The sequence below is a fragment of the Microcebus murinus genome, unplaced genomic scaffold (assembly GCF_040939455.1).
Source record: "Microcebus murinus isolate Inina unplaced genomic scaffold, M.murinus_Inina_mat1.0 scaf020_hap2_Mmur4.0, whole genome shotgun sequence".
Lineage (NCBI taxonomy): Eukaryota > Metazoa > Chordata > Mammalia > Primates > Cheirogaleidae > Microcebus > Microcebus murinus.
The window spans coordinates 387,793-412,392 of NW_027438966.1; the positions used below are offsets into that span (position 1 = coordinate 387,793).

At 63.2% G+C, this 24,600-nt stretch overlaps 7 non-coding genes across 7 annotated transcripts; all 7 read right to left on the reverse strand.

The window, feature by feature from the left end:
• On the reverse strand, window positions 1-119 carry LOC142867775 (5S ribosomal RNA). Its single transcript, XR_012917133.1, has one exon. It is a non-coding gene; the product is annotated as a 5S ribosomal RNA (ribosomal RNA).
• A 3,795-nt stretch (window positions 120-3,914) lies between these two features.
• On the reverse strand, window positions 3,915-4,033 carry LOC142867776 (5S ribosomal RNA). The gene has a single exon (XR_012917135.1). It is a non-coding gene; the product is annotated as a 5S ribosomal RNA (ribosomal RNA).
• A 3,792-nt stretch (window positions 4,034-7,825) lies between these two features.
• On the reverse strand, window positions 7,826-7,944 carry LOC142867777 (5S ribosomal RNA). Its single transcript, XR_012917136.1, has one exon. It is a non-coding gene; the product is annotated as a 5S ribosomal RNA (ribosomal RNA).
• A 3,792-nt stretch (window positions 7,945-11,736) lies between these two features.
• On the reverse strand, window positions 11,737-11,855 carry LOC142867778 (5S ribosomal RNA). The gene has a single exon (XR_012917137.1). It is a non-coding gene; the product is annotated as a 5S ribosomal RNA (ribosomal RNA).
• A 3,789-nt stretch (window positions 11,856-15,644) lies between these two features.
• On the reverse strand, window positions 15,645-15,763 carry LOC142867780 (5S ribosomal RNA). Its single transcript, XR_012917139.1, has one exon. It is a non-coding gene; the product is annotated as a 5S ribosomal RNA (ribosomal RNA).
• A 3,789-nt stretch (window positions 15,764-19,552) lies between these two features.
• LOC142867781 (5S ribosomal RNA) lies at window positions 19,553-19,671 on the reverse strand. Its single transcript, XR_012917140.1, has one exon. It is a non-coding gene; the product is annotated as a 5S ribosomal RNA (ribosomal RNA).
• A 3,791-nt stretch (window positions 19,672-23,462) lies between these two features.
• Window positions 23,463-23,581, reverse strand: LOC142867782 (5S ribosomal RNA). Its single transcript, XR_012917141.1, has one exon. It is a non-coding gene; the product is annotated as a 5S ribosomal RNA (ribosomal RNA).
• Between the last annotated feature and the right edge of the window lie 1,019 nt (window positions 23,582-24,600).

Below are 24,600 nucleotides of genomic sequence, written 5' to 3' on the forward strand. Positions count from 1 at the left end.
AGCCTGTGGCACCCGGTATTCCCAGGCGGTCTCCCATCCAAGTACTAACCAGGCCCGACCCCGCTTAGCTTCCGAGACCAGACGAGATCGGGGGCGTTCAGGGTGGTGTGGCCCTAGACGGCGGCGGCGGAGGGCGCCCCTGCCCCGCTCAAGAAGCCGAGCCTCTCTGGGCTTCCCCGCCGCCGCCTCCCGCCCCAGGCCCCGCGCCGGGCCGGGCCGGTTGAGTTCGCCGGCCGGGTCCCGCGGGCTCCCAGGGACGGGGGTGATGGGCGGGGCGGGGCGGGGCGGGGCGGGGCGGGGCGGGGGGCTGTCTCTCTATACACACACACACACACTCACACTCACTCACACTCACACAAGATGCGCCTCCACGGCTGGACTCGCCAAGGTGGAGCCCTCCCAGCCCCCCTCGTCTCCTCGCCCGGCCTCCTTCACCTACCCGCTGCCCACCCCCAGCGCGTCGCTGCCTGCCGCTGACTGCGCACGCGCGGGACGCTCGCCCTTTGACCCCAGCCAGGGGCCGCCCTCCCCCACAACCCCTTTCAGCTGCGCCCCCCCCCTCGCCCTGTGGGTGGGCTGCCGCCTATTCCCCCGGGCCAGGGCTGGGGCACAGCCAGTGTATGGGGCGTCTCTCTCTGGGGATGTGTCCCATGGGTGGGGTGGGGTGGCCTGGTTTGGGGGGCGCTGAAGAAATCAGTCCCCTCCATCTCCTACCTCTGGAAAACGCCCAAGCCCGTGGAGAACTGCCGGCACCGCTTCGTGGGGGCCGGGACCCTCCTCCGTGTCCTCCTGTGGCCCAGTCCAAGGGGCCTGGGCCTGGCCGGGGCTGCATTGGACCCCGACCACCCTGGCGTGTGGACTCGCTAAAAATCGGCCATTAGATATTGGATTCCAGCTTCCTGGAGGTCATTTCACTAATGAGTGCACCGGAAAGAGTTTCCTAATCCATCTGTGAGGGTGGCAACTGAAAGAGAATTTTAAAGCTGACAGAATAGGCGAGGGAAGGCATAGGAGATTTCCACACCCAGCAAGGAAGACTTTCCCGAAATGGAAGAAAGAAACGAGCAAACAGAGACACCGGTAGCCCGCCCGGAAAAGAGTCTGCCCCTTAGAGAAAGCACCCTGACCGGGTTCACCCGTGGGTGGGTGGCGAGCTAGCGGCATTCAGAAGAGCGAGGCCCGCAGTCTGTGCGGAAGACACCTGCGCTCGGGTGTGTGTGGCGGCGCGATTCACAAGCAGCTCCAGATGTTAAACCAAGGAGAAGCCAGGGAGTTCCCAACGCCCCAGGTGTCCTCAGCCCACGACTGGCTGCTGTGGGAATGGGAAGCCCGGCTCCTTGTCTCAGAGCGGGGTTCCCAGGAGGATCAGGCTGAAGCTGGGACTTGGCCTCAAAGTGTCCCCTCGCATGGCCACCCCCTTCCCCTTCCTGCTCCTCTACTCCTGGTGCCCCTCCATCCAGGGGCCAGACCTTAAAGAGTCACCGCAAGAGAATCCTGGTCCCAAAGGAGCCTTCTGGGGGACCGGTGCTGAGAGAGGTTGTGGGCATGGCCCGCTGGGGCTCTGCCCGACCCAGGGCTGAGAGATGCCACCTCCCAGCTCTGGGTCCCTGCAGGAAGTGTTGGCAAGCACAGGGCCGGTCCTCCAAAGGCCCAGGTGCAGGGAGCCCAGGCCAAGCAGCCTGTGGAAGAAGCCACTTGCCGTGCCACCCCGGGAACAGGACTGCAGGCCCCGGCCCTTCCCACCTCCTCCTCCTCCTCCTCCTCCTCCTCCCCCCCGCCCCCCCCCACAGGGCACAGGGCTCAGAGACACCTCAGACTCTTGCTACCCAAAGTGCAAAGGGCATCAGTTGCTCCTCCAACCCCCCAGCCCAGCAGACCACGTTGTCCAGCCAGCCCCCGGGCCTCCCTGGGGTGCCCAGCACAAAAGTGCAGACACCCACCGGACCCTCAGTCTCAGTTTTCGGAGGTTTTTGCCACTCTAAGGACCCGCAGGCCGGCTGGGCCTTCGGGCAGGACAGAGAGCCCCGGAATCCGACTTGGAGAGCTGCGTGTACGTCCCCATCAGGAGGCGGTCCCCACCTCCGCGGCTCTCCCCTTGCGGGGAGCGGCAGCCCAGCCGGCAGCCGCAGGGCCTCAGGGAAGACACCAGGCTGGGCCCCCGCGGCACAGCGGGGGCACGTCCCCCGCACTCACGCGACTTAGGGACGGCTGCTGGAGACTGCTGCGGCCACCCTGCTGCCGGGTTTCTGGAGGGCTTCCTGGAAGCAGCGTCCACACCAAGCCCTTGGAAGGCCCAGGCGACGGAGGAGCCGGTCAGGCAGGGGCCGAGGACGGTGAGAGGCCGGGCGGGAAGGAGCATGTCAGGCAGGGGCAGAGGACGGTGACAGGCCGGGCGGGGAGGAGCCGGTCAGGCGGGGGCCCAGGACAGTGACGGGCCTGGCCGGGGAGGAGCGCGTCAGGCAGGGGCAGAGGAGACGGGCTGGGTAAGGGTTAGGGTGACAGTTAGGGCACAATTCACAATCGCAAAGACGTGGAAGCGACCCGAGTGCCCATCCATCCAGGAGTGCATTAATAAAATGTGGCGCGTGGACACCACGGAGTGCCATTCGGCTGTGAGGAGCAGCGGTGAGAGGGCGCCTCTCGTGTTCTCCTGGCCAGAGCTGGAACCCGTTCCAGTAAGCCAGGTATCCCAAGAATGGACACACGAGCACCACGTGAGCGCGCTCACCAGCAAATTGGTACGAACGGATGGACGCCTAAGTGGACAGAGAGGAATCACCTTCATCGGGTGGGTGTCGGGCGGGTGGGGGGAGGGGAGGGGCATACACATCCATTAGGCATGGGGTGGGTGCGCACCGACTGGGGGATGGGCGCACTTGAAGCTCTGACCCGAGGGGGGAGGCTTGGAGAGGGCAAGGCACCCGACCTTAACATTGGTACCCCCACAATACGCTGCAACAACATGAGAGGTATATGAATAAGAACACAGGGGGGGCCGGGCGCGGTGGCTCACGCCTGTAATCCTAGCTCTCTGGGAGGCCGAGGCGGGCGGATTGCTCCAGGTCAGGAGCTCGAAACCAGCCTGAGCAAGAGCGAGACCCCCGTCTCTACTAAAAATAGAAAGAAATTAATTGGCCAACTAATATATATAGAAAAACACAGCCGGGCGTGGTGGTGCATGCCTGTAGTCCCAACTACTCGGGAGGCTGAGGCAGCAGGATTGCTTGAGCCCGGAGATTGAGGTTGCCGTGAGCTAGGCTGACGCCATGGCACTCACTCTAGCCTGGGCAGCAAAACGAGACTCTGTCTCAAAAAAAAAAAAAAAAAAAAAAAAAAAGAACACAGGGGGGAGGGGGGCACGGGCAACACATGTCACCTGAATACTTGTACTCCCATCATCTGCTTGAAAAGAGAGAGAAAAGAAAATGCAATCATAGAGGTAAGAGACACTTTTTAAAAATCATGAATCCGAAGAGAAAAGTAAAAGGAGGCCTGTGGAGCAGGTCTGGGTGTGACTCCGGATCCCCCAACATCAGGTGCCACCACCAAAGATTCCTGCGTGTAGCCCATAGAACCCCAAAAGCAACGGGACGAGTTCTGGTCACATACTCCCTCAAAATGACATCCTGGCCTTCTTCTGGAACTCCCTCCCCTCTCAGACTCTCAAGGTTTCCTCCAGCGTGTCGGTTCCCACAGAGCAGACCTTTGGTCTGAGACCTGACAGTCCAGATGCCACGCATGCTGCCGCGTGGCGGCGGTGTCGCGGCTTGGGACAAGAGGAGGCCCCACGGTGCGGGCTGGGGCGCCAGGCACCGCGGGCGGGCGCTGAGGGTGGGGGTGACCCCCACCCCGGGCCGCCGCCGCGCTCCCAGAAAGGGGACAGAACAAGAGGCAAAAAAAAAAAAAAAAGCAGCAGCCTGTGGCACCCGGTATTCCCAGGCGGTCTCCCATCCAAGTACTAACCAGGCCCGACCCCGCTTAGCTTCCGAGACCAGACGAGATCGGGGGCGTTCAGGGTGGTGTGGCCCTAGACGGCGGCGGCGGAGGGCGCCCCTGCCCCGCTCAAGAAGCCGAGCCTCTCTGGGCTTCCCCGCCGCCGCCTCCCGCCCCAGGCCCCGCGCCGGGCCGGGCCGGTTGAGTTCGCCGGCCGGGTCCCGCGGGCTCCCAGGGACGGGGGTGATGGGCGGGGCGGGGCGGGGCGGGGCGGGGCGGGGCGGGGGGCTGTCTCTCTATACACACACACACACACTCACACTCACTCACACTCACACAAGATGCGCCTCCACGGCTGGACTCGCCAAGGTGGAGCCCTCCCAGCCCCCCTCGTCTCCTCGCCCGGCCTCCTTCACCTACCCGCTGCCCACCCCCAGCGCGTCGCTGCCTGCCGCTGACTGCGCACGCGCGGGACGCTCGCCCTTTGACCCCAGCCAGGGGCCGCCCTCCCCCACAACCCCTTTCAGCTGCGCCCCCCCCCTCGCCCTGTGGGTGGGCTGCCGCCTATTCCCCCGGGCCAGGGCTGGGGCACAGCCAGTGTATGGGGCGTCTCTCTCTGGGGATGTGTCCCATGGGTGGGGTGGGGTGGCCTGGTTTGGGGGGCGCTGAAGAAATCAGTCCCCTCCATCTCCTACCTCTGGAAAACGCCCAAGCCCGTGGAGAACTGCCGGCACCGCTTCGTGGGGGCCGGGACCCTCCTCCGTGTCCTCCTGTGGCCCAGTCCAAGGGGCCTGGGCCTGGCCGGGGCTGCATTGGACCCCGACCACCCTGGCGTGTGGACTCGCTAAAAATCGGCCATTAGATATTGGATTCCAGCTTCCTGGAGGTCATTTCACTAATGAGTGCACCGGAAAGAGTTTCCTAATCCATCTGTGAGGGTGGCAACTGAAAGAGAATTTTAAAGCTGACAGAATAGGCGAGGGAAGGCATAGGAGATTTCCACACCCAGCAAGGAAGACTTTCCCGAAATGGAAGAAAGAAACGAGCAAACAGAGACACCGGTAGCCCGCCCGGAAAAGAGTCTGCCCCTTAGAGAAAGCACCCTGACCGGGTTCACCCGTGGGTGGGTGGCGAGCTAGCGGCATTCAGAAGAGCGAGGCCCGCAGTCTGTGCGGAAGACACCTGCGCTCGGGTGTGTGTGGCGGCGCGATTCACAAGCAGCTCCAGATGTTAAACCAAGGAGAAGCCAGGGAGTTCCCAACGCCCCAGGTGTCCTCAGCCCACGACTGGCTGCTGTGGGAATGGGAAGCCCGGCTCCTTGTCTCAGAGCGGGGTTCCCAGGAGGATCAGGCTGAAGCTGGGACTTGGCCTCAAAGTGTCCCCTCGCATGGCCACCCCCTTCCCCTTCCTGCTCCTCTACTCCTGGTGCCCCTCCATCCAGGGGCCAGACCTTAAAGAGTCACCGCAAGAGAATCCTGGTCCCAAAGGAGCCTTCTGGGGGACCGGTGCTGAGAGAGGTTGTGGGCATGGCCCGCTGGGGCTCTGCCCGACCCAGGGCTGAGAGATGCCACCTCCCAGCTCTGGGTCCCTGCAGGAAGTGTTGGCAAGCACAGGGCCGGTCCTCCAAAGGCCCAGGTGCAGGGAGCCCAGGCCAAGCAGCCTGTGGAAGAAGCCACTTGCCGTGCCACCCCGGGAACAGGACTGCAGGCCCCGGCCCTTCCCACCTCCTCCTCCTCCTCCTCCTCCTCCCCCCCGCCCCCCCCCACAGGGCACAGGGCTCAGAGACACCTCAGACTCTTGCTACCCAAAGTGCAAAGGGCATCAGTTGCTCCTCCAACCCCCCCGCCCAGCAGACCACGTTGTCCAGCCAGCCCCCGGGCCTCCCTGGGGTGCCCAGCACAAAAGTGCAGACACCCACCGGACCCTCAGTCTCAGTTTTCGGAGGTTTTTGCCACTCTAAGGACCCGCAGGCCGGCTGGGCCTTCGGGCAGGACAGAGAGCCCCGGAATCCGACTTGGAGAGCTGCGTGTACGTCCCCATCAGGAGGCGGTCCCCACCTCCGCGGCTCTCCCCTTGCGGGGAGCGGCAGCCCAGCCGGCAGCCGCAGGGCCTCAGGGAAGACACCAGGCTGGGCCCCCGCGGCACAGCGGGGGCACGTCCCCCGCACTCACGCGACTTAGGGACGGCTGCTGGAGACTGCTGCGGCCACCCTGCTGCCGGGTTTCTGGAGGGCTTCCTGGAAGCAGCGTCCACACCAAGCCCTTGGAAGGCCCAGGCGACGGAGGAGCCGGTCAGGCAGGGGCCGAGGACGGTGAGAGGCCGGGCGGGAAGGAGCATGTCAGGCAGGGGCAGAGGACGGTGACAGGCCGGGCGGGGAGGAGCCGGTCAGGCGGGGGCCCAGGACAGTGACGGGCCTGGCCGGGGAGGAGCGCGTCAGGCAGGGGCAGAGGAGACGGGCTGGGTAAGGGTTAGGGTGACAGTTAGGGCACAATTCACAATCGCAAAGACGTGGAAGCGACCCGAGTGCCCATCCATCCAGGAGTGCATTAATAAAATGTGGCGCGTGGACACCACGGAGTGCCATTCGGCTGTGAGGAGCAGCGGTGAGAGGGCGCCTCTCGTGTTCTCCTGGCCAGAGCTGGAACCCGTTCCAGTAAGCCAGGTATCCCAAGAATGGACACACGAGCACCACGTGAGCGCGCTCACCAGCAAATTGGTACGAACGGATGGACGCCTAAGTGGACAGAGAGGAATCACCTTCATCGGGTGGGTGTCGGGCGGGTGGGGGGAGGGGAGGGGCATACACATCCATTAGGCATGGGGTGGGTGCGCACCGACTGGGGGATGGGCGCACTTGAAGCTCTGACCCGAGAGGGGAGGCTTGGAGAGGGCAAGGCACCCGACCTTAACATTGGTACCCCCACAATACGCTGCAACAACATGAGAGGTATATGAATAAGAACACAGGGGGGGCCGGGCGCGGTGGCTCACGCCTGTAATCCTAGCTCTCTGGGAGGCCGAGGCGGGCGGATTGCTCCAGGTCAGGAGCTCGAAACCAGCCTGAGCAAGAGCGAGACCCCCGTCTCTACTAAAAATAGAAAGAAATTAATTGGCCAACTAATATATATAGAAAAACACAGCCGGGCGTGGTGGTGCATGCCTGTAGTCCCAACTACTCGGGAGGCTGAGGCAGCAGGATTGCTTGAGCCCGGAGATTGAGGTTGCCGTGAGCTAGGCTGACGCCATGGCACTCACTCTAGCCTGGGCAGCAAAACGAGACTCTGTCTCAAAAAAAAAAAAAAAAAAAAAAAAAAAGAACACAGGGGGGAGGGGGGCACGGGCAACACATGTCACCTGAATACTTGTACTCCCATCATCTGCTTGAAAAGAGAGAGAAAAGAAAATGCAATCATAGAGGTAAGAGACACTTTTTAAAAATCATGAATCCGAAGAGAAAAGTAAAAGGAGGCCTGTGGAGCAGGTCTGGGTGTGACTCCGGATCCCCCAACATCAGGTGCCACCACCAAAGATTCCTGCGTGTAGCCCATAGAACCCCAAAAGCAACGGGACGAGTTCTGGTCACATACTCCCTCAAAATGACATCCTGGCCTTCTTCTGGAACTCCCTCCCCTCTCAGACTCTCAAGGTTTCCTCCAGCGTGTCGGTTCCCACAGAGCAGACCTTTGGTCTGAGACCTGACAGTCCAGATGCCACGCATGCTGCCGCGTGGCGGCGGTGTCGCGGCTTGGGACAAGAGGAGGCCCCACGGTGCGGGCTGGGGCGCCAGGCACCGCGGGCGGGCGCTGAGGGTGGGGGTGACCCCCACCCCGGGCCGCCGCCGCGCTCCCAGAAAGGGGACAGAACAAGAGGCAAAAAAAAAAAAAAAAGCAGCAGCCTGTGGCACCCGGTATTCCCAGGCGGTCTCCCATCCAAGTACTAACCAGGCCCGACCCCGCTTAGCTTCCGAGACCAGACGAGATCGGGGGCGTTCAGGGTGGTGTGGCCCTAGACGGCGGCGGCGGAGGGCGCCCCTGCCCCGCTCAAGAAGCCGAGCCTCTCTGGGCTTCCCCGCCGCCGCCTCCCGCCCCAGGCCCCGCGCCGGGCCGGGCCGGTTGAGTTCGCCGGCCGGGTCCCGCGGGCTCCCAGGGACGGGGGTGATGGGCGGGGCGGGGCGGGGCGGGGCGGGGCGGGGCGGGGGGCTGTCTCTCTATACACACACACACACACTCACACTCACTCACACTCACACAAGATGCGCCTCCACGGCTGGACTCGCCAAGGTGGAGCCCTCCCAGCCCCCCTCGTCTCCTCGCCCGGCCTCCTTCACCTACCCGCTGCCCACCCCCAGCGCGTCGCTGCCTGCCGCTGACTGCGCACGCGCGGGACGCTTGCCCTTTGACCCCAGCCAGGGGCCGCCCTCCCCCACAACCCCTTTCAGCTGCGCCCCCCCCCTCGCCCTGTGGGTGGGCTGCCGCCTATTCCCCCGGGCCAGGGCTGGGGCACAGCCAGTGTATGGGGCGTCTCTCTCTGGGGATGTGTCCCATGGGTGGGGTGGGGTGGCCTGGTTTGGGGGGCGCTGAAGAAATCAGTCCCCTCCATCTCCTACCTCTGGAAAACGCCCAAGCCCGTGGAGAACTGCCGGCACCGCTTCGTGGGGGCCGGGACCCTCCTCCGTGTCCTCCTGTGGCCCAGTCCAAGGGGCCTGGGCCTGGCCGGGGCTGCATTGGACCCCGACCACCCTGGCGTGTGGACTCGCTAAAAATCGGCCATTAGATATTGGATTCCAGCTTCCTGGAGGTCATTTCACTAATGAGTGCACCGGAAAGAGTTTCCTAATCCATCTGTGAGGGTGGCAACTGAAAGAGAATTTTAAAGCTGACAGAATAGGCGAGGGAAGGCATAGGAGATTTCCACACCCAGCAAGGAAGACTTTCCCGAAATGGAAGAAAGAAACGAGCAAACAGAGACACCGGTAGCCCGCCCGGAAAAGAGTCTGCCCCTTAGAGAAAGCACCCTGACCGGGTTCACCCGTGGGTGGGTGGCGAGCTAGCGGCATTCAGAAGAGCGAGGCCCGCAGTCTGTGCGGAAGACACCTGCGCTCGGGTGTGTGTGGCGGCGCGATTCACAAGCAGCTCCAGATGTTAAACCAAGGAGAAGCCAGGGAGTTCCCAACGCCCCAGGTGTCCTCAGCCCACGACTGGCTGCTGTGGGAATGGGAAGCCCGGCTCCTTGTCTCAGAGCGGGGTTCCCAGGAGGATCAGGCTGAAGCTGGGACTTGGCCTCAAAGTGTCCCCTCGCATGGCCACCCCCTTCCCCTTCCTGCTCCTCTACTCCTGGTGCCCCTCCATCCAGGGGCCAGACCTTAAAGAGTCACCGCAAGAGAATCCTGGTCCCAAAGGAGCCTTCTGGGGGACCGGTGCTGAGAGAGGTTGTGGGCATGGCCCGCTGGGGCTCTGCCCGACCCAGGGCTGAGAGATGCCACCTCCCAGCTCTGGGTCCCTGCAGGAAGTGTTGGCAAGCACAGGGCCGGTCCTCCAAAGGCCCAGGTGCAGGGAGCCCAGGCCAAGCAGCCTGTGGAAGAAGCCACTTGCCGTGCCACCCCGGGAACAGGACTGCAGGCCCCGGCCCTTCCCACCTCCTCCTCCTCCTCCTCCTCCTCCCCCCCGCCCCCCCCCACAGGGCACAGGGCTCAGAGACACCTCAGACTCTTGCTACCCAAAGTGCAAAGGGCATCAGTTGCTCCTCCAACCCCCCCGCCCAGCAGACCACGTTGTCCAGCCAGCCCCCGGGCCTCCCTGGGGTGCCCAGCACAAAAGTGCAGACACCCACCGGACCCTCAGTCTCAGTTTTCGGAGGTTTTTGCCACTCTAAGGACCCGCAGGCCGGCTGGGCCTTCGGGCAGGACAGAGAGCCCCGGAATCCGACTTGGAGAGCTGCGTGTACGTCCCCATCAGGAGGCGGTCCCCACCTCCGCGGCTCTCCCCTTGCGGGGAGCGGCAGCCCAGCCGGCAGCCGCAGGGCCTCAGGGAAGACACCAGGCTGGGCCCCCGCGGCACAGCGGGGGCACGTCCCCCGCACTCACGCGACTTAGGGACGGCTGCTGGAGACTGCTGCGGCCACCCTGCTGCCGGGTTTCTGGAGGGCTTCCTGGAAGCAGCGTCCACACCAAGCCCTTGGAAGGCCCAGGCGACGGAGGAGCCGGTCAGGCAGGGGCCGAGGACGGTGAGAGGCCGGGCGGGAAGGAGCATGTCAGGCAGGGGCAGAGGACGGTGACAGGCCGGGCGGGGAGGAGCCGGTCAGGCGGGGGCCCAGGACAGTGACGGGCCTGGCCGGGGAGGAGCGCGTCAGGCAGGGGCAGAGGAGACGGGCTGGGTAAGGGTTAGGGTGACAGTTAGGGCACAATTCACAATCGCAAAGACGTGGAAGCGACCCGAGTGCCCATCCATCCAGGAGTGCATTAATAAAATGTGGCGCGTGGACACCACGGAGTGCCATTCGGCTGTGAGGAGCAGCGGTGAGAGGGCGCCTCTCGTGTTCTCCTGGCCAGAGCTGGAACCCGTTCCAGTAAGCCAGGTATCCCAAGAATGGACACACGAGCACCACGTGAGCGCGCTCACCAGCAAATTGGTACGAACGGATGGACGCCTAAGTGGACAGAGAGGAATCACCTTCATCGGGTGGGTGTCGGGCGGGTGGGGGGAGGGGAGGGGCATACACATCCATTAGGCATGGGGTGGGTGCGCACCGACTGGGGGATGGGCGCACTTGAAGCTCTGACCCGAGGGGGGAGGCTTGGAGAGGGCAAGGCACCCGACCTTAACATTGGTACCCCCACAATACGCTGCAACAACATGAGAGGTATATGAATAAGAACACAGGGGGGGCCGGGCGCGGTGGCTCACGCCTGTAATCCTAGCTCTCTGGGAGGCCGAGGCGGGCGGATTGCTCCAGGTCAGGAGCTCGAAACCAGCCTGAGCAAGAGCGAGACCCCCGTCTCTACTAAAAATAGAAAGAAATTAATTGGCCAACTAATATATATAGAAAAACACAGCCGGGCGTGGTGGTGCATGCCTGTAGTCCCAACTACTCGGGAGGCTGAGGCAGCAGGATTGCTTGAGCCCGGAGATTGAGGTTGCCGTGAGCTAGGCTGACGCCATGGCACTCACTCTAGCCTGGGCAGCAAAACGAGACTCTGTCTCAAAAAAAAAAAAAAAAAAAAAAAAAAAGAACACAGGGGGGAGGGGGGCACGGGCAACACATGTCACCTGAATACTTGTACTCCCATCATCTGCTTGAAAAGAGAGAGAAAAGAAAATGCAATCATAGAGGTAAGAGACACTTTTTAAAAATCATGAATCCGAAGAGAAAAGTAAAAGGAGGCCTGTGGAGCAGGTCTGGGTGTGACTCCGGATCCCCCAACATCAGGTGCCACCACCAAAGATTCCTGCGTGTAGCCCATAGAACCCCAAAAGCAACGGGACGAGTTCTGGTCACATACTCCCTCAAAATGACATCCTGGCCTTCTTCTGGAACTCCCTCCCCTCTCAGACTCTCAAGGTTTCCTCCAGCGTGTCGGTTCCCACAGAGCAGACCTTTGGTCTGAGACCTGACAGTCCAGATGCCACGCATGCTGCCGCGTGGCGGCGGTGTCGCGGCTTGGGACAAGAGGAGGCCCCACGGTGCGGGCTGGGGCGCCAGGCACCGCGGGCGGGCGCTGAGGGTGGGGGTGACCCCCACCCCGGGCCGCCGCCGCGCTCCCAGAAAGGGGACAGAACAAGAGGCAAAAAAAAAAAAAAAAGCAGCAGCCTGTGGCACCCGGTATTCCCAGGCGGTCTCCCATCCAAGTACTAACCAGGCCCGACCCCGCTTAGCTTCCGAGACCAGACGAGATCGGGGGCGTTCAGGGTGGTGTGGCCCTAGACGGCGGCGGCGGAGGGCGCCCCTGCCCCGCTCAAGAAGCCGAGCCTCTCTGGGCTTCCCCGCCGCCGCCTCCCGCCCCAGGCCCCGCGCCGGGCCGGGCCGGTTGAGTTCGCCGGCCGGGTCCCGCGGGCTCCCAGGGACGGGGGTGATGGGCGGGGCGGGGCGGGGCGGGGCGGGGCGGGGGGCTGTCTCTCTATACACACACACACACACACTCACACTCACTCACACTCACACAAGATGCGCCTCCACGGCTGGACTCGCCAAGGTGGAGCCCTCCCAGCCCCCCTCGTCTCCTCGCCCGGCCTCCTTCACCTACCCGCTGCCCACCCCCAGCGCGTCGCTGCCTGCCGCTGACTGCGCACGCGCGGGACGCTCGCCCTTTGACCCCAGCCAGGGGCCGCCCTCCCCCACAACCCCTTTCAGCTGCGCCCCCCCCCTCGCCCTGTGGGTGGGCTGCCGCCTATTCCCCCGGGCCAGGGCTGGGGCACAGCCAGTGTATGGGGCGTCTCTCTCTGGGGATGTGTCCCATGGGTGGGGTGGGGTGGCCTGGTTTGGGGGGCGCTGAAGAAATCAGTCCCCTCCATCTCCTACCTCTGGAAAACGCCCAAGCCCGTGGAGAACTGCCGGCACCGCTTCGTGGGGGCCGGGACCCTCCTCCGTGTCCTCCTGTGGCCCAGTCCAAGGGGCCTGGGCCTGGCCGGGGCTGCATTGGACCCCGACCACCCTGGCGTGTGGACTCGCTAAAAATCGGCCATTAGATATTGGATTCCAGCTTCCTGGAGGTCATTTCACTAATGAGTGCACCGGAAAGAGTTTCCTAATCCATCTGTGAGGGTGGCAACTGAAAGAGAATTTTAAAGCTGACAGAATAGGCGAGGGAAGGCATAGGAGATTTCCACACCCAGCAAGGAAGACTTTCCCGAAATGGAAGAAAGAAACGAGCAAACAGAGACACCGGTAGCCCGCCCGGAAAAGAGTCTGCCCCTTAGAGAAAGCACCCTGACCGGGTTCACCCGTGGGTGGGTGGCGAGCTAGCGGCATTCAGAAGAGCGAGGCCCGCAGTCTGTGCGGAAGACACCTGCGCTCGGGTGTGTGTGGCGGCGCGATTCACAAGCAGCTCCAGATGTTAAACCAAGGAGAAGCCAGGGAGTTCCCAACGCCCCAGGTGTCCTCAGCCCACGACTGGCTGCTGTGGGAATGGGAAGCCCGGCTCCTTGTCTCAGAGCGGGGTTCCCAGGAGGATCAGGCTGAAGCTGGGACTTGGCCTCAAAGTGTCCCCTCGCATGGCCACCCCCTTCCCCTTCCTGCTCCTCTACTCCTGGTGCCCCTCCATCCAGGGGCCAGACCTTAAAGAGTCACCGCAAGAGAATCCTGGTCCCAAAGGAGCCTTCTGGGGGACCGGTGCTGAGAGAGGTTGTGGGCATGGCCCGCTGGGGCTCTGCCCGACCCAGGGCTGAGAGATGCCACCTCCCAGCTCTGGGTCCCTGCAGGAAGTGTTGGCAAGCACAGGGCCGGTCCTCCAAAGGCCCAGGTGCAGGGAGCCCAGGCCAAGCAGCCTGTGGAAGAAGCCACTTGCCGTGCCACCCCGGGAACAGGACTGCAGGCCCCGGCCCTTCCCACCTCCTCCTCCTCCTCCTCCTCCTCCCCCCCGCCCCCCCCCACAGGGCACAGGGCTCAGAGACACCTCAGACTCTTGCTACCCAAAGTGCAAAGGGCATCAGTTGCTCCTCCAACCCCCCCGCCCAGCAGACCACGTTGTCCAGCCAGCCCCCGGGCCTCCCTGGGGTGCCCAGCACAAAAGTGCAGACACCCACCGGACCCTCAGTCTCAGTTTTCGGAGGTTTTTGCCACTCTAAGGACCCGCAGGCCGGCTGGGCCTTCGGGCAGGACAGAGAGCCCCGGAATCCGACTTGGAGAGCTGCGTGTACGTCCCCATCAGGAGGCGGTCCCCACCTCCGCGGCTCTCCCCTTGCGGGGAGCGGCAGCCCAGCCGGCAGCCGCAGGGCCTCAGGGAAGACACCAGGCTGGGCCCCCGCGGCACAGCGGGGGCACGTCCCCCGCACTCACGCGACTTAGGGACGGCTGCTGGAGACTGCTGCGGCCACCCTGCTGCCGGGTTTCTGGAGGGCTTCCTGGAAGCAGCGTCCACACCAAGCCCTTGGAAGGCCCAGGCGACGGAGGAGCCGGTCAGGCAGGGGCCGAGGACGGTGAGAGGCCGGGCGGGAAGGAGCATGTCAGGCAGGGGCAGAGGACGGTGACAGGCCGGGCGGGGAGGAGCCGGTCAGGCGGGGGCCCAGGACAGTGACGGGCCTGGCCGGGGAGGAGCGCGTCAGGCAGGGGCAGAGGAGACGGGCTGGGTAAGGGTTAGGGTGACAGTTAGGGCACAATTCACAATCGCAAAGACGTGGAAGCGACCCGAGTGCCCATCCATCCAGGAGTGCATTAATAAAATGTGGCGCGTGGACACCACGGAGTGCCATTCGGCTGTGAGGAGCAGCGGTGAGAGGGCGCCTCTCGTGTTCTCCTGGCCAGAGCTGGAACCCGTTCCAGTAAGCCAGGTATCCCAAGAATGGACACACGAGCACCACGTGAGCGCGCTCACCAGCAAATTGGTACGAACGGATGGACGCCTAAGTGGACAGAGAGGAATCACCTTCATCGGGTGGGTGTCGGGCGGGTGGGGGGAGGGGAGGGGCATACACATCCATTAGGCATGGGGTGGGTGCGCACCGACTGGGGGATGGGCGCACTTGAAGCTCTGACCCGAGGGGGGAGGCTTGGAGAGGGCAAGGCACCCGACCTTAACATTGGTACCCCCACAATACGCTGCAACAACATGAGAGGTATATGAATAAGAACACAGGGGGGGCCGGGCGCGGTGGCTCACGCCTGTAATCCTAGCTCTCTGGGAGGCCGAGGCGGGCGGATTGCTCCAGGTCAGGAGCTCGAAACCAGCCTGAGCAAGAGCGAGACCCCCGTCTCTACTAAAAATAGAAAGAAATTAATTGGCCAACTAATATATATAGAAAAACACAGCCGGGCGTGGTGGTGCATGCCTGTAGTCCCAACTACTCGGGAGGCTGAGGCAGCAGGATTGCTTGAGCCCGGAGATTGAGGTTGCCGTGAGCTAGGCTGACGCCATGGCACTCACTCTAGCCTGGGCAGCAAAACGAGACTCTGTCTCAAAAAAAAAAAAAAAAAAAAAAAAAAAGAACACAGGGGGGAGGGGGGCACGGGCAACACATGTCACCTGAATACTTGTACTCCCATCATCTGCTTGAAAAGAGAGAGAAAAGAAAATGCAATCATAGAGGTAAGAGACACTTTTTAAAAATCATGAATCCGAAGAGAAAAGTAAAAGGAGGCCTGTGGAGCAGGTCTGGGTGTGACTCCGGATCCCCCAACATCAGGTGCCACCACCAAAGATTCCTGCGTGTAGCCCATAGAACCCCAAAAGCAACGGGACGAGTTCTGGTCACATACTCCCTCAAAATGACATCCTGGCCTTCTTCTGGAACTCCCTCCCCTCTCAGACTCTCAAGGTTTCCTCCAGCGTGTCGGTTCCCACAGAGCAGACCTTTGGTCTGAGACCTGACAGTCCAGATGCCACGCATGCTGCCGCGTGGCGGCGGTGTCGCGGCTTGGGACAAGAGGAGGCCCCACGGTGCGGGCTGGGGCGCCAGGCACCGCGGGCGGGCGCTGAGGGTGGGGGTGACCCCCACCCCGGGCCGCCGCCGCGCTCCCAGAAAGGGGACAGAACAAGAGGCAAAAAAAAAAAAAAAAGCAGCAGCCTGTGGCACCCGGTATTCCCAGGCGGTCTCCCATCCAAGTACTAACCAGGCCCGACCCCGCTTAGCTTCCGAGACCAGACGAGATCGGGGGCGTTCAGGGTGGTGTGGCCCTAGACGGCGGCGGCGGAGGGCGCCCCTGCCCCGCTCAAGAAGCCGAGCCTCTCTGGGCTTCCCCGCCGCCGCCTCCCGCCCCAGGCCCCGCGCCGGGCCGGGCCGGTTGAGTTCGCCGGCCGGGTCCCGCGGGCTCCCAGGGACGGGGGTGATGGGCGGGGCGGGGCGGGGCGGGGCGGGGCGGGGGGCTGTCTCTCTATACACACACACACACACACTCACACTCACTCACACTCACACAAGATGCGCCTCCACGGCTGGACTCGCCAAGGTGGAGCCCTCCCAGCCCCCCTCGTCTCCTCGCCCGGCCTCCTTCACCTACCCGCTGCCCACCCCCAGCGCGTCGCTGCCTGCCGCTGACTGCGCACGCGCGGGACGCTCGCCCTTTGACCCCAGCCAGGGGCCGCCCTCCCCCACAACCCCTTTCAGCTGCGCCCCCCCCCTCGCCCTGTGGGTGGGCTGCCGCCTATTCCCCCGGGCCAGGGCTGGGGCACAGCCAGTGTATGGGGCGTCTCTCTCTGGGGATGTGTCCCATGGGTGGGGTGGGGTGGCCTGGTTTGGGGGGCGCTGAAGAAATCAGTCCCCTCCATCTCCTACCTCTGGAAAACGCCCAAGCCCGTGGAGAACTGCCGGCACCGCTTCGTGGGGGCCGGGACCCTCCTCCGTGTCCTCCTGTGGCCCAGTCCAAGGGGCCTGGGCCTGGCCGGGGCTGCATTGGACCCCGACCACCCTGGCGTGTGGACTCGCTAAAAATCGGCCATTAGATATTGGATTCCAGCTTCCTGGAGGTCATTTCACTAATGAGTGCACCGGAAAGAGTTTCCTAATCCATCTGTGAGGGTGGCAACTGAAAGAGAATTTTAAAGCTGACAGAATAGGCGAGGGAAGGCATAGGAGATTTCCACACCCAGCAAGGAAGACTTTCCCGAAATGGAAGAAAGAAACGAGCAAACAGAGACACCGGTAGCCCGCCCGGAAAAGAGTCTGCCCCTTAGAGAAAGCACCCTGACCGGGTTCACCCGTGGGTGGGTGGCGAGCTAGCGGCATTCAGAAGAGCGAGGCCCGCAGTCTGTGCGGAAGACACCTGCGCTCGGGTGTGTGTGGCGGCGCGATTCACAAGCAGCTCCAGATGTTAAACCAAGGAGAAGCCAGGGAGTTCCCAACGCCCCAGGTGTCCTCAGCCCACGACTGGCTGCTGTGGGAATGGGAAGCCCGGCTCCTTGTCTCAGAGCGGGGTTCCCAGGAGGATCAGGCTGAAGCTGGGACTTGGCCTCAAAGTGTCCCCTCGCATGGCCACCCCCTTCCCCTTCCTGCTCCTCTACTCCTGGTGCCCCTCCATCCAGGGGCCAGACCTTAAAGAGTCACCGCAAGAGAATCCTGGTCCCAAAGGAGCCTTCTGGGGGACCGGTGCTGAGAGAGGTTGTGGGCATGGCCCGCTGGGGCTCTGCCCGACCCAGGGCTGAGAGATGCCACCTCCCAGCTCTGGGTCCCTGCAGGAAGTGTTGGCAAGCACAGGGCCGGTCCTCCAAAGGCCCAGGTGCAGGGAGCCCAGGCCAAGCAGCCTGTGGAAGAAGCCACTTGCCGTGCCACCCCGGGAACAGGACTGCAGGCCCCGGCCCTTCCCACCTCCTCCTCCTCCTCCTCCTCCTCCCCCCCGCCCCCCCCCACAGGGCACAGGGCTCAGAGACACCTCAGACTCTTGCTACCCAAAGTGCAAAGGGCATCAGTTGCTCCTCCAACCCCCCCGCCCAGCAGACCACGTTGTCCAGCCAGCCCCCGGGCCTCCCTGGGGTGCCCAGCACAAAAGTGCAGACACCCACCGGACCCTCAGTCTCAGTTTTCGGAGGTTTTTGCCACTCTAAGGACCCGCAGGCCGGCTGGGCCTTCGGGCAGGACAGAGAGCCCCGGAATCCGACTTGGAGAGCTGCGTGTACGTCCCCATCAGGAGGCGGTCCCCACCTCCGCGGCTCTCCCCTTGCGGGGAGCGGCAGCCCAGCCGGCAGCCGCAGGGCCTCAGGGAAGACACCAGGCTGGGCCCCCGCGGCACAGCGGGGGCACGTCCCCCGCACTCACGCGACTTAGGGACGGCTGCTGGAGACTGCTGCGGCCACCCTGCTGCCGGGTTTCTGGAGGGCTTCCTGGAAGCAGCGTCCACACCAAGCCCTTGGAAGGCCCAGGCGACGGAGGAGCCGGTCAGGCAGGGGCCGAGGACGGTGAGAGGCCGGGCGGGAAGGAGCATGTCAGGCAGGGGCAGAGGACGGTGACAGGCCGGGCGGGGAGGAGCCGGTCAGGCGGGGGCCCAGGACAGTGACGGGCCTGGCCGGGGAGGAGCGCGTCAGGCAGGGGCAGAGGAGACGGGCTGGGTAAGGGTTAGGGTGACAGTTAGGGCACAATTCACAATCGCAAAGACGTGGAAGCGACCCGAGTGCCCATCCATCCAGGAGTGCATTAATAAAATGTGGCGCGTGGACACCACGGAGTGCCATTCGGCTGTGAGGAGCAGCGGTGAGAGGGCGCCTCTCGTGTTCTCCTGGCCAGAGCTGGAACCCGTTCCAGTAAGCCAGGTATCCCAAGAATGGACACACGAGCACCACGTGAGCGCGCTCACCAGCAAATTGGTACGAACGGATGGACGCCTAAGTGGACAGAGAGGAATCACCTTCATCGGGTGGGTGTCGGGCGGGTGGGGGGAGGGGAGGGGCATACACATCCATTAGGCATGGGGTGGGTGCGCACCGACTGGGGGATGGGCGCACTTGAAGCTCTGACCCGAGGGGGGAGGCTTGGAGAGGGCAAGGCACCCGACCTTAACATTGGTACCCCCACAATACGCTGCAACAACATGAGAGGTATATGAATAAGAACACAGGGGGGGCCGGGCGCGGTGGCTCACGCCTGTAATCCTAGCTCTCTGGGAGGCCGAGGCGGGCGGATTGCTCCAGGTCAGGAGCTCGAAACCAGCCTGAGCAAGAGCGAGACCCCCGTCTCTACTAAAAATAGAAAGAAATTAATTGGCCAACTAATATATATAGAAAAACACAGCCGGGCGTGGTGGTGCATGCCTGTAGTCCCAACTACTCGGGAGGCTGAGGCAGCAGGATTGCTTGAGCCCGGAGATTGAGGTTGCCGTGAGCTAGGCTGACGCCATGGCACTCACTCTAGCCTGGGCAGCAAAACGAGACTCTGTCTCAAAAAAAAAAAAAAAAAAAAAAAAAAAGAACACAGGGGGGAGGGGGGCACGGGCAACACATGTCACCTGAATACTTGTACTCCCATCATCTGCTTGAAAAGAGAGAGAAAAGAAAATGCAATCATAGAGGTAAGAGACACTTTTTAAAAATCATGAATCCGAAGAGAAAAGTAAAAGGAGGCCTGTGGAGCAGGTCTGGGTGTGACTCCGGATCCCCCAACATCAGGTGCCACCACCAAAGATTCCTGCGTGTAGCCCATAGAACCCCAAAAGCAACGGGACGAGTTCTGGTCACATACTCCCTCAAAATGACATCCTGGCCTTCTTCTGGAACTCCCTCCCCTCTCAGACTCTCAAGGTTTCCTCCAGCGTGTCGGTTCCCACAGAGCAGACCTTTGGTCTGAGACCTGACAGTCCAGATGCCACGCATGCTGCCGCGTGGCGGCGGTGTCGCGGCTTGGGACAAGAGGAGGCCCCACGGTGCGGGCTGGGGCGCCAGGCACCGCGGGCGGGCGCTGAGGGTGGGGGTGACCCCCACCCCGGGCCGCCGCCGCGCTCCCAGAAAGGGGACAGAACAAGAGGCAAAAAAAAAAAAAAAAGCAGCAGCCTGTGGCACCCGGTATTCCCAGGCGGTCTCCCATCCAAGTACTAACCAGGCCCGACCCCGCTTAGCTTCCGAGACCAGACGAGATCGGGGGCGTTCAGGGTGGTGTGGCCCTAGACGGCGGCGGCGGAGGGCGCCCCTGCCCCGCTCAAGAAGCCGAGCCTCTCTGGGCTTCCCCGCCGCCGCCTCCCGCCCCAGGCCCCGCGCCGGGCCGGGCCGGTTGAGTTCGCCGGCCGGGTCCCGCGGGCTCCCAGGGACGGGGGTGATGGGCGGGGCGGGGCGGGGCGGGGCGGGGGGCTGTCTCTCTATACACACACACACACACACTCACACTCACTCACACTCACACAAGATGCGCCTCCACGGCTGGACTCGCCAAGGTGGAGCCCTCCCAGCCCCCCTCGTCTCCTCGCCCGGCCTCCTTCACCTACCCGCTGCCCACCCCCAGCGCGTCGCTGCCTGCCGCTGACTGCGCACGCGCGGGACGCTCGCCCTTTGACCCCAGCCAGGGGCCGCCCTCCCCCACAACCCCTTTCAGCTGCGCCCCCCCCCTCGCCCTGTGGGTGGGCTGCCGCCTATTCCCCCGGGCCAGGGCTGGGGCACAGCCAGTGTATGGGGCGTCTCTCTCTGGGGATGTGTCCCATGGGTGGGGTGGGGTGGCCTGGTTTGGGGGGCGCTGAAGAAATCAGTCCCCTCCATCTCCTACCTCTGGAAAACGCCCAAGCCCGTGGAGAACTGCCGGCACCGCTTCGTGGGGGCCGGGACCCTCCTCCGTGTCCTCCTGTGGCCCAGTCCAAGGGGCCTGGGCCTGGCCGGGGCTGCATTGGACCCCGACCACCCTGGCGTGTGGACTCGCTAAAAATCGGCCATTAGATATTGGATTCCAGCTTCCTGGAGGTCATTTCACTAATGAGTGCACCGGAAAGAGTTTCCTAATCCATCTGTGAGGGTGGCAACTGAAAGAGAATTTTAAAGCTGACAGAATAGGCGAGGGAAGGCATAGGAGATTTCCACACCCAGCAAGGAAGACTTTCCCGAAATGGAAGAAAGAAACGAGCAAACAGAGACACCGGTAGCCCGCCCGGAAAAGAGTCTGCCCCTTAGAGAAAGCACCCTGACCGGGTTCACCCGTGGGTGGGTGGCGAGCTAGCGGCATTCAGAAGAGCGAGGCCCGCAGTCTGTGCGGAAGACACCTGCGCTCGGGTGTGTGTGGCGGCGCGATTCACAAGCAGCTCCAGATGTTAAACCAAGGAGAAGCCAGGGAGTTCCCAACGCCCCAGGTGTCCTCAGCCCACGACTGGCTGCTGTGGGAATGGGAAGCCCGGCTCCTTGTCTCAGAGCGGGGTTCCCAGGAGGATCAGGCTGAAGCTGGGACTTGGCCTCAAAGTGTCCCCTCGCATGGCCACCCCCTTCCCCTTCCTGCTCCTCTACTCCTGGTGCCCCTCCATCCAGGGGCCAGACCTTAAAGAGTCACCGCAAGAGAATCCTGGTCCCAAAGGAGCCTTCTGGGGGACCGGTGCTGAGAGAGGTTGTGGGCATGGCCCGCTGGGGCTCTGCCCGACCCAGGGCTGAGAGATGCCACCTCCCAGCTCTGGGTCCCTGCAGGAAGTGTTGGCAAGCACAGGGCCGGTCCTCCAAAGGCCCAGGTGCAGGGAGCCCAGGCCAAGCAGCCTGTGGAAGAAGCCACTTGCCGTGCCACCCCGGGAACAGGACTGCAGGCCCCGGCCCTTCCCACCTCCTCCTCCTCCTCCTCCTCCTCCCCCCCGCCCCCCCCCACAGGGCACAGGGCTCAGAGACACCTCAGACTCTTGCTACCCAAAGTGCAAAGGGCATCAGTTGCTCCTCCAACCCCCCCGCCCAGCAGACCACGTTGTCCAGCCAGCCCCCGGGCCTCCCTGGGGTGCCCAGCACAAAAGTGCAGACACCCACCGGACCCTCAGTCTCAGTTTTCGGAGGTTTTTGCCACTCTAAGGACCCGCAGGCCGGCTGGGCCTTCGGGCAGGACAGAGAGCCCCGGAATCCGACTTGGAGAGCTGCGTGTACGTCCCCATCAGGAGGCGGTCCCCACCTCCGCGGCTCTCCCCTTGCGGGGAGCGGCAGCCCAGCCGGCAGCCGCAGGGCCTCAGGGAAGACACCAGGCTGGGCCCCCGCGGCACAGCGGGGGCACGTCCCCCGCACTCACGCGACTTAGGGACGGCTGCTGGAGACTGCTGCGGCCACCCTGCTGCCGGGTTTCTGGAGGGCTTCCTGGAAGCAGCGTCCACACCAAGCCCTTGGAAGGCCCAGGCGACGGAGGAGCCGGTCAGGCAGGGGCCGAGGACGGTGAGAGGCCGGGCGGGAAGGAGCATGTCAGGCAGGGGCAGAGGACGGTGACAGGCCGGGCGGGGAGGAGCCGGTCAGGCGGGGGCCCAGGACAGTGACGGGCCTGGCCGGGGAGGAGCGCGTCAGGCAGGGGCAGAGGAGACGGGCTGGGTAAGGGTTAGGGTGACAGTTAGGGCACAATTCACAATCGCAAAGACGTGGAAGCGACCCGAGTGCCCATCCATCCAGGAGTGCATTAATAAAATGTGGCGCGTGGACACCACGGAGTGCCATTCGGCTGTGAGGAGCAGCGGTGAGAGGGCGCCTCTCGTGTTCTCCTGGCCAGAGCTGGAACCCGTTCCAGTAAGCCAGGTATCCCAAGAATGGACACACGAGCACCACGTGAGCGCGCTCACCAGCAAATTGGTACGAACGGATGGACGCCTAAGTGGACAGAGAGGAATCACCTTCATCGGGTGGGTGTCGGGCGGGTGGGGGGAGGGGAGGGGCATACACATCCATTAGGCATGGGGTGGGTGCGCACCGACTGGGGGATGGGCGCACTTGAAGCTCTGACCCGAGGGGGGAGGCTTGGAGAGGGCAAGGCACCCGACCTTAACATTGGTACCCCCACAATACGCTGCAACAACATGAGAGGTATATGAATAAGAACACAGGGGGGGCCGGGCGCGGTGGCTCACGCCTGTAATCCTAGCTCTCTGGGAGGCCGAGGCGGGCGGATTGCTCCAGGTCAGGAGTTCGAAACCAGCCTGAGCAAGAGCGAGACCCCCGTCTCTACTAAAAATAGAAAGAAATTAATTGGCCAACTAATATATATAGAAAAACACAGCCGGGCGTGGTGGTGCATGCCTGTAGTCCCAACTACTCGGGAGGCTGAGGCAGCAGGATTGCTTGAGCCCGGAGATTGAGGTTGCCGTGAGCTAGGCTGACGCCATGGCACTCACTCTAGCCTGGGCAGCAAAACGAGACTCTGTCTCCAAAAAAAAAAAAAAAAAAAAAAAAAGAACACAGGGGGGAGGGGGGCACGGGCAACACATGTCACCTGAATACTTGTACTCCCATCATCTGCTTGAAAAGAGAGAGAAAAGAAAATGCAATCATAGAGGTAAGAGACACTTTTTAAAAATCATGAATCCGAAGAGAAAAGTAAAAGGAGGCCTGTGGAGCAGGTCTGGGTGTGACTCCGGATCCCCCAACATCAGGTGCCACCACCAAAGATTCCTGCGTGTAGCCCATAGAACCCCAAAAGCAACGGGACGAGTTCTGGTCACATACTCCCTCAAAATGACATCCTGGCCTTCTTCTGGAACTCCCTCCCCTCTCAGACTCTCAAGGTTTCCTCCAGCGTGTCGGTTCCCACAGAGCAGACCTTTGGTCTGAGACCTGACAGTCCAGATGCCACGCATGCTGCCGCGTGGCGGCGGTGTCGCGGCTTGGGACAAGAGGAGGCCCCACGGTGCGGGCTGGGGCGCCAGGCACCGCGGGCGGGCGCTGAGGGTGGGGGTGACCCCCACCCCGGGCCGCCGCCGCGCTCCCAGAAAGGGGACAGAACAAGAGGCAAAAAAAAAAAAAAAAAAAAAAAAGCAGCAGCCTGTGGCACCCGGTATTCCCAGGCGGTCTCCCATCCAAGTACTAACCAGGCCCGACCCCGCTTAGCTTCCGAGACCAGACGAGATCGGGGGCGTTCAGGGTGGTGTGGCCCTAGACGGCGGCGGCGGAGGGCGCCCCTGCCCCGCTCAAGAAGCCGAGCCTCTCTGGGCTTCCCCGCCGCCGCCTCCCGCCCCAGGCCCCGCGCCGGGCCGGGCCGGTTGAGTTCGCCGGCCGGGTCCCGCGGGCTCCCAGGGACGGGGGTGATGGGCGGGGCGGGGCGGGGCGGGGCGGGGCGGGGCGGGGGGCTGTCTCTCTATACACACACACACACACTCACACTCACTCACACTCACACAAGATGCGCCTCCACGGCTGGACTCGCCAAGGTGGAGCCCTCCCAGCCCCCCTCGTCTCCTCGCCCGGCCTCCTTCACCTACCCGCTGCCCACCCCCAGCGCGTCGCTGCCTGCCGCTGACTGCGCACGCGCGGGACGCTCGCCCTTTGACCCCAGCCAGGGGCCGCCCTCCCCCACAACCCCTTTCAGCTGCGCCCCCCCCTCGCCCTGTGGGTGGGCTGCCGCCTATTCCCCCGGGCCAGGGCTGGGGCACAGCCAGTGTATGGGGCGTCTCTCTCTGGGGATGTGTCCCATGGGTGGGGTGGGGTGGCCTGGTTTGGGGGGCGCTGAAGAAATCAGTCCCCTCCATCTCCTACCTCTGGAAAACGCCCAAGCCCGTGGAGAACTGCCGGCACCGCTTCGTGGGGGCCGGGACCCTCCTCCGTGTCCTCCTGTGGCCCAGTCCAAGGGGCCTGGGCCTGGCCGGGGCTGCATTGGACCCCGACCACCCTGGCGTGTGGACTCGCTAAAAATCGGCCATTAGATATTGGATTCCAGCTTCCTGGAGGTCATTTCACTAATGAGTGCACCGGAAAGAGTTTCCTAATCCATCTGTGAGGGTGGCAACTGAAAGAGAATTTTAAAGCTGACAGAATAGGCGAGGGAAGGCATAGGAGATTTCCACACCCAGCAAGGAAGACTTTCCCGAAATGGAAGAAAGAAACGAGCAAACAGAGACACCGGTAGCCCGCCCGGAAAAGAGTCTGCCCCTTAGAGAAAGCACCCTGACCGGGTTCACCCG